The sequence below is a fragment of the Myodes glareolus genome, chromosome 24 (genome assembly GCF_982192425.1).
Source record: "Myodes glareolus chromosome 24, mMyoGla1.1, whole genome shotgun sequence".
In the NCBI taxonomy this organism is placed as follows: Eukaryota; Metazoa; Chordata; class Mammalia; order Rodentia; family Cricetidae; genus Myodes; species Myodes glareolus.
In genome coordinates, this window is record NC_142049.1 from 44,844,843 (window position 1) to 44,855,554 (window position 10,712).

Sequence of the window (10,712 nt, forward strand, 5' to 3'; positions counted from 1 at the left end):
CGTGGTCTCTTATTCTTTTAAAAAGTATCAGGAACCAGACACTCTCTCTTCTCACTTGTGGCTCCCATTCTGGTGGCTAGACTCTGTTTACTGTTTACTACAAGAGGTCTGTTGTTTGGGATGGTGATCTGTAAGTTTTTCCCCTTAAATAAATAACCCCTTTTATTATCCATAATTCTTAACTGGTGTGAAATTGTTTTTGCGGTTTCACCCAAACCACAGGTAGAGGAAAAATATGATCCCAAAGCCGAGACCAAAGTTCAGGCAGAGCAGCACTGTGAGTACAATGATCACACACAGCCTGGTCACAGGGATCCGCTGTGAGCCACAGATGATCCTCACCAGCAGGGTGAGGCTGGACACACAGAGAACCACAAATAAAACAATTGACCAGGAAGCTGTAATGTAATTTAATGTCTGACATTGAAAAGAGTCAAAACTATTGAACAGAAAGTCATATGCCTCCTCATGCAGGAGACTCAAGGGCAGGGACAGAGCCCAAAGCAAGGCACATGTGACAGCTGATGTGTGCGTTGGGACGTTGACAGTGATACCAGATGGGCTACAAAACAGACAGGCAGTGTTCAGCACTAATGGCAGTGAGAAAGCTCAGGCCAAAGAGACAATCAAATCGTGACAAAACATTAAAAACAATAAGGGCTATAGATGAAAATGGAGTAGAACATGTAAAGGAAAAGATGAAGGAAATATACAAACTGAAAGCTTAAGAAGAGAAAGTCAGTCACAGACAAGGTGAGGTGGTAGACAGAGAAGGCATTCCTGCTGCATGTGCAAGCCCAGAAGCCACAACACTATGGCATTTCTTGCAATTCCAACCAGAACAAAGAGGGAAAGACACATTGTAGCTTGGAGCATGATTTCACAATGTGAAGAATCAGTGTAGATGCTTCCATTTGGTGCTGTGATGGTAGCTTCCCTGGTTGAGATTTTGGAATCCTTGCTTAGGAAATCCCCAGTAGTGCTCCTGCAACAAAAATTAAAAAAAAAACATTAGCACATGCTGTGTACTCTCTGATATCCCAGGACTACATTACTCTGTGGTAATGAATGAGTTGATTCATAAGGAGTAGAAATAGTATGTAGAGATTAAGTAATTTATCAAATCCAATATCTTTGAAGCCTTAATTTAAATCCAGTTTTTTTTGGGGGGGCTATCTATAACCCGTGCTCTGTACTGATCTAAGAGTAGTCAGTGGTAGGATAAAGACACTCAGTTTCTCGAACCATGTGAGGAAGAAACACAACAGTGAACCCAAATATCTTTCTGTCCTAAAACTGGTTCTTCTGTGTACAGTAACTTGACCATTGGCTGCTCTCAGTCCTGGCAGGGAGAGGCTGTCAAATGGAAAATATGGAAATCATGAAAAAGAGTAATGAAGGAAATGGCAAATCTTGCTAAGACCCGTATGAAAAGACACTGACCTCTAGGCAAATGTTAATAAGATGTGACAGAGAGTCCTTCACTGAAATCTGCCTCTGCTCCTGTAGCTCTGAGGACCAACAATGATGCAGCTCTTTGGTGTGACTTGGTGACGCTGCCAATCAGCAGACAATAACTTTCTTGGCAAGATACTCTTCTACCTTTCTGTATTTGAGAAATCACTCTCACACTTTAGCCTATGCTCATTAGGAACAACATTTTGGAGCTGGGATTTGTCTTCAGGAACTGAGTAGATGCTTCTGATGCAGAGGAGGCATATAAAAACATTGAACAGACCTTATGACTTCCAGTATGTACACTGGTAGCAAATTGCATACCCGGTACCTTCAAGTGCAGATGTCCACTAAGATGCTTTTTGGCATCTGCCCCAATTACACTCATATATCAGCCTCTCCCATCACATCCTTTTAGGTCTACCACTCTCCAAACAATTGCTCATTCTTCCTTCAAGGACCAACTTCCATCATAGGTAGCAACATTGAGCAGTGTCAGCTTGTGGAGTGTGGCTGTGTAACTGAAGTATAAACAGATCATGTCTCACGTATCAGCCTCTCCCACTGCATCCTGAATGGTCCAACTCCCTATAAGTAATTGCTGTTATTTCCATTAAGGAACAATCTCCATCAAAGCACCAATGAGCAGTATAAGCTTGAGGTGTGTTACTATATAACTGAGGTGTGTTACTATATAACTGAAGCCTAACTATATTATGCCTCACATAAAAGCCACCACCATTCCTTACTAAATGATCCATCTTCAAGTAAGTAAACATTCTTCTCTCCACTAAGGGATAATCCCCATCATAAAACCAATGAGCAGTGTCAGCATAGGGTGTGTTACTATATTACTGAAAGACAAACATACCACACAGTCTTGAAGGGCTCTGCATGATGAATGTGGTGTCACTATTGATATTGATATTGCTCTTCCACAGCAGTGCTGCACTAAGTGTGTTTTGTCTTCCAAATGACAGTCAAGCTGACATTTCCCTTGAAAGTTCTACAGGTGTCCTCAGTTCCAACGCACACCCATCGTCACACTTTCATTACTAACATCTCCAAATAGAAATGTTATTTTTGTTTTACATTGTCAATGGGATGAAGTGTGTTGGCCCATTCATCTCATAATTTACAGAGTTTAGCATTTGTACATTTTTATACCACTACATAAAATTCATTAACCTTTACTTTGTAAATTCTCAGAGTCTAAGTCCTTTCTTCAGTGATTTACCTTTATATTCTTCAAATCACAGGCACCATAAGTTCCTATTCAGATTTTTTAAAATGCTGTTTCACTGAGCATACACGAGGTAGATGTCCTTTGGAGGTCATGGGAAGAACGCTGTGCTTTGCATATGGCTTAACTGTGTCCTGCCCAGCCAGTGGTAGGCAATTGTTCACTTATTATGACAGCTTGGAGGAGATTTGGTGTGGGGGCTTTGAAGAAGTGTTTGTGACTAAGTGTAACCATAGAAACTTTCCAATTGAGCCTTGTAAAAACTCTGATATGACATGTGAGTTCCTATACATGTGCTGGAGTAAATGACAGATCAGAAAGCTTTAAATCCAGGTCCTCATTAAAATGTTTATTGGTGTTTGCTTTGTTTTACTCACACATCAACTTCTTCCATTAATATTTGTTACACATCTCTAAGCACCTGATTTTCTTTGATGGTGAATTTCCATCATAAGTAGCAACATCAAGCATTGTTAGTTATCTTCTAGAATTTTGTGATTAAAGAATAAATGTATTATTATGACACTCAATACCTTGTGGTCACAATGAAGTTACACATACAGTATATCCATCTGTATAGCTCTCCTTCAAATTATATAAAAACATACACAATTGAACAGACTCTGAATTCAGTTGTTCAGATGTTACCACATCCTAATCCCATGATCTAATTACTTTTATTATTAGTATCTCTGAGTACAAACTTATTTTGCTTGTTGATGTATCCATATGAAATGGATCTATATACAGTCCTGAGGAAATGCAGAATTCCACACATGGAACTCATTCTTCTCTCTCATTTAGGAAATTTGTTCTTTACTTATGTTTTTATAACATACATGCTCACAGATCATTTTCTATGATTTATACTTTTGTTCTTAATGCTACAAACACTTTAGATATTTATTAGTAATGTGAAACTTAATGTCATAGGAAATGGTCAAGGGCATCAATTTGGTGGGTGTGGTGACAGTAACCTGATTTGAATTTGTTTGAACTCTTTCCTCCCCTATGCTTCAAATGATTGGTGCTTGTTCCTCAGGGTAGAAATTTGGAAATTTTGTATGATTTTTAATAGCAAAAGCTTAGGGGATATGTCCCGCACTACTGTCTCGCCAGCAAGAACGACGCGGGGCACGTAGGATCCTTCTGCAGAACAGCTTTTTAATGCATCTTGAGAGCGAGAGCATAAGCCAACATGGTGGAGACCCAGAGCGAGGTGAACCCAGCCCTTATATAGGAAACAGTCCCCGCCTTGGACGTGTCACTCTCAGATTGGTCAGCTACCCATCATCCCAGATGATGCCTCGGGAGAGGCAGGGACTACAGCGTTGGAAATTTACCAACACATGCACGTTATCCTGTTCACCGGGCGGGGGAACCGGATGTCAGCGCCATCTTGCAATGGCGAATGTGGTTGCAGTCCTCTACATCTCCCCCTTTTTTTTACTTCTTTGCAGAAAGGCAACTCCCTCAGAAGGCAGAGATAGAGGTCGCACTTCCCAAAGTGGAAAACATTATACTGGGCTTGCATGGAATCTGCCCCTAGGTTCATGACACCTGGAACTTATCCGGCCTGCCCTCTGCCATCTTTCTGGGAAAGGGAATATACGGCAGGAAACCCTTATGCAGGGCGACATATCTCTCAGAGAGGGCCATTCTCTGTGCGATGCTCTTTAGCTCGACAACCTTCAGGGCTAGCTAAGCCAAGTACTCCACCCTGTGCAATGGACAGAGGTGTCCTAGGGGTGCAGGAGCTGGTTGGCATAAACCTTACTGCTTCAGCATAGATAACCACACATCAGCAGAGGTTCCCTGTTCCAGGGCAGCCAGCGCTTGTGCAATAACCACACTTTGTCCCTACGACTTTGGGATTTGAGTCAGCAGACCATCCAGAGGAGAAACACTGATCCACAGCATAGGGCTGTTCCAAACATTCCCACCCCCACCCAATAAGCTTATAAATAGAAGGTAGGGGAGCCCCAGAGTCTTATTGGTTGTAAAATAAAAAAAAAAAACGAGGAAACACTGCCACTCTATGGCTGACTGGTGTTGGCTTCAGGAAGGCTGAGAGTATCCCCCATCGCTGCTCCTTCGTAACCGTTTTCATCCATCCGCAAAATGGTAGGAGGAACAGAAGCCAAATCTTCAGGCGAGTCCGCGTGTTGTGGGTCACCCCTCACCGTTCGGGTCAGTCTTTCTGGCACCCAGAATGGATTTTCCTGGTCCTGTGGGAACACACAAACAGCTCCCCTGGATCTCAATAGGATGGGATCCGGGCCTTTCCATTCATTAGAAAACACATCTTTCCATATAACCAAATCCTTGGGCTGCTGCGGATCCGAACTATGTCGTGTTGCAGCATTCTGGCCATTATCATCCAGATTTAAAAAATTTATAGTGAACAGAGCCATGGCAATGGCTACTCTTGGTGTCGGGGGTAATTCCTTCAATATTCCCCCTTTTTGTTTAAGTAGATAAGATTTGAGTGTGCGATGTGCTCGCTCTAAAATACCTTGCCCCTGGGGGTTATAAGGCAGGCCTGTAATGTGTGTGACTTGCATCTGTGCACAAAATTGTTTAAACTTTTGAGAAGTATAGGCAGGCCCATTATCCGTCTTTAAAGATGTGGGCTTGCCCCAAGCACTCCATGCCTCAAGACAATGTTGAATGACATAAGAGGTTTTTTCTCCTGTAAGTGGTGTGGCATGAATAACGCCAGAGCATGTGTCAATTGACACATGCACATACTGAAGTTTTCCAAAGGCAGTGATATGAGTCACATCCATCTGCCATATTTGCAAAGGCGCAATCCCTCTGGGGTTTACGCCAGTGTGTCTGACAGGGAGAAACTGGCAACAATTGTGACATTGGGTCACAATATCATGAGCCTCCTTTCTGGTAAGAGAAAAACATTTACGCAGGGTTTCAGCTGTAACATGAAAATTATCATGAAAGGTTTTAGCGGTCTGTAACGGGGAGGCAAGAGCTACCGCAGCAAGCTGCGTAGCACGATCAGCCAGATCATTACCTAAACTCATGGGGCCCGGGAGCCCCGAATGTGCTCTTATGTGTGTGATAAAAAATGGAGCTCTCCTATTTAGTAAACGGTCCTATATCCTCTGGAAAAGAGCTGGCACTGTACTAGTAGGTTTTATAATTCCAGCGGTCTCTAATAATTTAACAGCATTAACCACATAGGCAGAATCAGAAACAATATTAAGAGGACAATGAAATTTTTGAAGAATCTCTAAAACCACCATACATTCCACCACCTGGGGTGAGGTGGCAGAAAAGTTCTTTGTATATATTTTAGAATCCACAACATAGGCTCCCACACCATTTTTGGAGTCATCTGTATACACCATCACCCCGTCTTTTAGCGGGGCAGAAGACGTAACTCGGGGAAACACAATGGGATGACATGCAGCAAACTGCAGCAGAGGGTGTTTGGGATAATGATTATCAATTTTTCCTGAAAAGGTGGTAACCAAAATTGCCCAATCGTCAGAGGTGGCGGCCAAAGTTTGTATCTGAAAGGAGGTATAGGGAACTATCATAACCGCTGGATGCTTACCAAAATGACTAACAGACATTTTAAGGCCTTTAAGGGCAATTTGAGCTATAGCAGCAGGATACCAATCAACACTTTTGTTAGGAGAAGCATGCGGATGGATCCACAGTAACGGTCCATCCTGCCATAACACAGCAGTGGGTAGCTTTCTTGTTTTAAACACACATAGAACAAATGGTTGAGTTTCATCAATACGGCACAGCTGTGCCTCCTTAATGGATTCCTCCACTAGTAATAAGGCTGCTTCTGCTGCCGGCGTCAAGGTCCGAGGGGAGGTAATATGAGTATCCCCTTCCAAGATATCAAACAATGGCTTCAAATCAGCAGAGGGGATTTTTAAAAATGGTCACAGCCAATTAATATCTCCTAACAACTTTTGGAAATCATTTAATGTTTGCAAATCGTCCCTATAAATTTTTATTTTTTGTGGTAGAATCTTTTCAGGAAGAATAACAGAACCTAAGAATTGGCCAGTGTCTGTAATCTGGACCTTCTCAGCAGCTATTTGAAGACCCCATAGCTGTAAACTTTTAATGAGCAATGGGTAGGCTTCCCTTAGGACCTGTAAGTCCTCATGACACATGAGTACATCATCCATGTAATGAATCACAAGCAAACGTGGGAAACGTTCACAAAGCGGTTCAAGAGCCTCCTGCCTGTCCAATTGGGCTAATGTGAAATTAGCGGTCACTCCATATTTTCTAACTGACTCTGCTAATTCTTTTATTTGGTTGTACTCCACAGGCGCATACACCCGTCCATTTTCCCCTTCGTAAACGGGGAAGGCCAGGTGCAGCTTTCTCTTGACCTTGTCAGGGATAAATGAAAAAGTCTTTGGCCCAAGGTGTTCCTCATAAGGGGGCGCCGAAGGGGCAGTCGGGCGAGGGCGCAGCTCGTAAGGAGGCGGATGGGCCCTTTGGGATGACCTCATGGCCCTACCACTGGTTAATTCTGCCTCCTCCTCTGTATCTAGTTCTTCTACCTCTTCTCCTGAGCCAGAACTTTCATGCTCACTTTCATGGTCACTTTCAATTTGCAGAGCTTCAAGCTCCTGCAGAGGATATAAACTACTGTCCTTTCCTTTTTTCTTATTGTTGGTTCCAGAAATCTTTCGACCTTGTAAGTCAGTCCTCTCCCCCATTCTTATTTTCTTAAAACCACTGGACGGTCCTTTTTCCTTATTTGAGACTGTGCGCGCACCTAACCTCTCACTGTACTCAGTTTCTGAAATGCTATCCTGGACTTCCTCCGTTGCAGCAACCGCCTGGCAGGATTCATCTTTTAAGCAGTCTTTGGCAAAAAATAAGAGGACTACTAAAAGAGGTAGCAAGGCCCCTACGAAACCTTCCCAGTGCGGAAACAAGTCAAGCTCAAAACCGAAAAATCCAGGAAAAGTCATACCTCTCTGAGCATACAGACCTGCAGTTCTGAATCCTCCTTGTGTCCAAGGGGTCTCCGGCACTGCGAGCAGTTGTCAGGGTCCCTCAGCGTCCCAAGGGATTCGGCACCAGATGTCCCGCGCTACTGTCTCGCCAGCAAGAACGACGCGGGGCACGTAGGATCCTTCTGCAGAACAGCTTTTTAATGCATCTTGAGAGCAAGAGCATAAGCCAACATGGTGGAGACCCAGAGCGAGGCGAACCCAGCCCTTATATAGGAAACAGTCCCCACCTCGGACGTGTCACTCTCAGATTGGTCAGCTACCCATCATCCCAGATGATGCCTCGGGAGAGGCAGGGACTACAGCGTTGGAAATTTACCAACACATGCGCGTTATCCTGTTCACCGGGCGGGGGAACCGGATGTCAGCGCCATCTTGCAATGGCAAATGTGGTTGCGGTCCTCTACAGGGATACCCCTGGGAATATTGGGCAATAGTCTCTGATGTCAGTTTGGAGAGATGGCTCACTGTTTTTTTTTCAAAGTTTATTAAATTATGAAAGTTTCCATTTTCGCTCCTCCTCCCAACACCCTCCCACTCCTCCCCTCCTCCTCCCTCTCCATCCCTAATACCAGTCAGGGCTTCCAGCCCTGTGGGAAGTTCAAGTTCCTCCCCTCTCCCTCCAGGTCCAGGAAGGTGAGTATCCAAACAGACTGTTTTCCCAAAATCCAGTATATGCAGAGGAAACAAGTCCCAGTGTCATTGTCAATGGCTTTTCAGAAAGGCTCCGGGCCAGCCACATTCAGAGAATCTGGCCACATTCAGAAAATCTGGTTGAATCACGTGCTCGTTCAGTCCCAGTCCAACTGGCCTTGGTGAACTCTCATTAGATCAGTCCCCTTGTATCAGTGGGTGATCGCACCCATCGCGGTCCTGAGGTTTTTTTCATGTTCTTCCTCCTTTGACCCCTCATTTGAACCATGGGGGGCTCAGTCCGGTGCTCCAATGTGGGTCTCCGTCTGTATCGCCATCCATCGTCGGATGAAGGATCTATGGTGATAAGCAAAATCTTCATCAGTATGGTTATGGGCCAAGGCTGGTTCAGGCACCCTCTCCTCTGTCCAGAGAACAATCGGGGAGCTCTCCTTGGACCTGGGATCCCATTTATAGTCAAGTCTCTTGTAAACCCTAAAATGACTCCCTTAATTGAGATATATTCTTCCCTGATCCCATATCCATCCTTCCTCCCTCCCCCCATCTCAGTCCCCCGAGTTTTCCCCATTCCTCCCCTACTCCTTTCTCTCCAACCCTCTCCCCTTCCAACAACCCTCCCACCCACCCCCCATGCACCTGAGGTTACCTGGGACTCTTGTCTACTTCCAATCTCCAGGAGGATAAGTACATGATTTTCTTCAGGTTCACCTTCTTATTTAGCTTCTCTAGGATCTCGAATAATAGGCTCAAAGACCTTTAATTATGGCTAGAATTCACTTATGAGTGAATACATACCATATTCCTCTTTTTGGGTCTGACTTACCTCACTCAGTAAAGCGTTTTCTTATGTCCATCCATTTGCATGCAAAATTCAAGATGTCATTGTTTTTTACTGCTGAGTAAAACTCTAGTGTATATATGTTCCACACCTTCTTTAACCATTCTTCTATTGAGGGGCACCTAGGTTGTTTCCAGGTTCTGGCTATTACAAATAGTGCTGCTATGAACATAGTTGAACAAATGGTTTTGTAGTATGATAGGGCATCTCTTGGGTATATTCCCAAGAGTGGAATTGCTGGGTCCTGAGGGAGGTTGACTCCCAGTTTCCTGAGAAACCGCCACACTGATTTCCACAGTGGCTGTACATGTTTGCATTCCCACCAACAATGGATGAAAGTTCCCCTCTCTCCACATCCTCTCCAGCATAGGTTATCATTGGTGTTTTTGACTTTAGCTAATCTGACCGGTGTAAAATGGTATCTCATAGTTGTTTTGATTTGCATTTCCCTGATCGCTAAGGATGTTGAGCATGACCTTAAGTGTCTTTTGGCAATTCGGAGTTCTGTTGAGAATTCACTGTTCAGATCAGCACCCCATTTTTTAATTGGGATAATTAGAGTTTTATTGTCTAGTTTCTTGAGTTCTTTGTATATTTTTGGGATCAGGCCTTTATCTGATGAGGGGTTGGGGAAGATCTTCTCCCAGTCAGAAGGTAGCCTTTTTGTCTTACTGACGGTATCCTTTGCTTTACAGAAGCTTCTCAGTTTCAGGAGGTCCCATTTATTCATTGTTTCTCTTATTATCTGTGCTACTGGGGTTCTACCTAGGAAGTGGTCTCCTGTGCCTATGTCTTGTAGACTACTTCCCACTTTCTCTTCTATCTGGTTCAAAGTGGTCAGATTAATGTTGAGGTCTTTAATCCATTTGGACTTGATTTTTGTGCATGGTTATAGATATGGGTCTACTTTCATTCTTCTACAGGTTGACATCCAGTTATGCCAGCATCATTTGTTAAAGATGCTTTCCTTCTTCCATTGCATATCTTTAGCCCCCTTGTCGAAAATCAAGTGTTCATAGGTTTGCAGGTTAATATCTGGGTCTTCTATTCGATTCTATAGGTCGACTTCTCTGTTCTTATGCCAGTACCAAGCTGTTTTCAATACTGTAGCTCTGTAATAGTGTTTGAAGTCAGGGATGGTTATACCTCCAGATGTTCCGTTATTATATAAGATTGTTTTGGCTATCCCGGGTTTTTTGTTTTTCCACATAAAATTAATTATTATTCTCTCAAGGTCTGTGAAGAAGTTTGATGAGATATTGATGGGGATTGCATTGAATCTATAGATTGCTCTTGGTAGAATTGCCATTTTTACTATGTTGATCCTCCCAATCCAAGAGCAAGGGAGATCTTTCCATTTTCTGGTATCCTCCTCAATTTCTTTCTTCAAAGACTTAAAGTTCTTGTCAAATAGGTCTTTCACTTCCTTGGTCAGAGTTATCCCAAGATATTTTATGCTATTTGTGGCTATCGTGAAATGTGAAGTTTCTCTGATTTCCCTCTCTGC

General features: G+C 43.4%; 1 pseudogene; it reads right to left on the reverse strand.

The window, feature by feature from the left end:
- Positions 1–207: 207 nt before the first annotated feature.
- Positions 208–3,169, reverse strand: LOC125405950 (mas-related G protein-coupled receptor member B2-like; annotated as a pseudogene).
- Between the last annotated feature and the right edge of the window lie 7,543 nt (positions 3,170–10,712).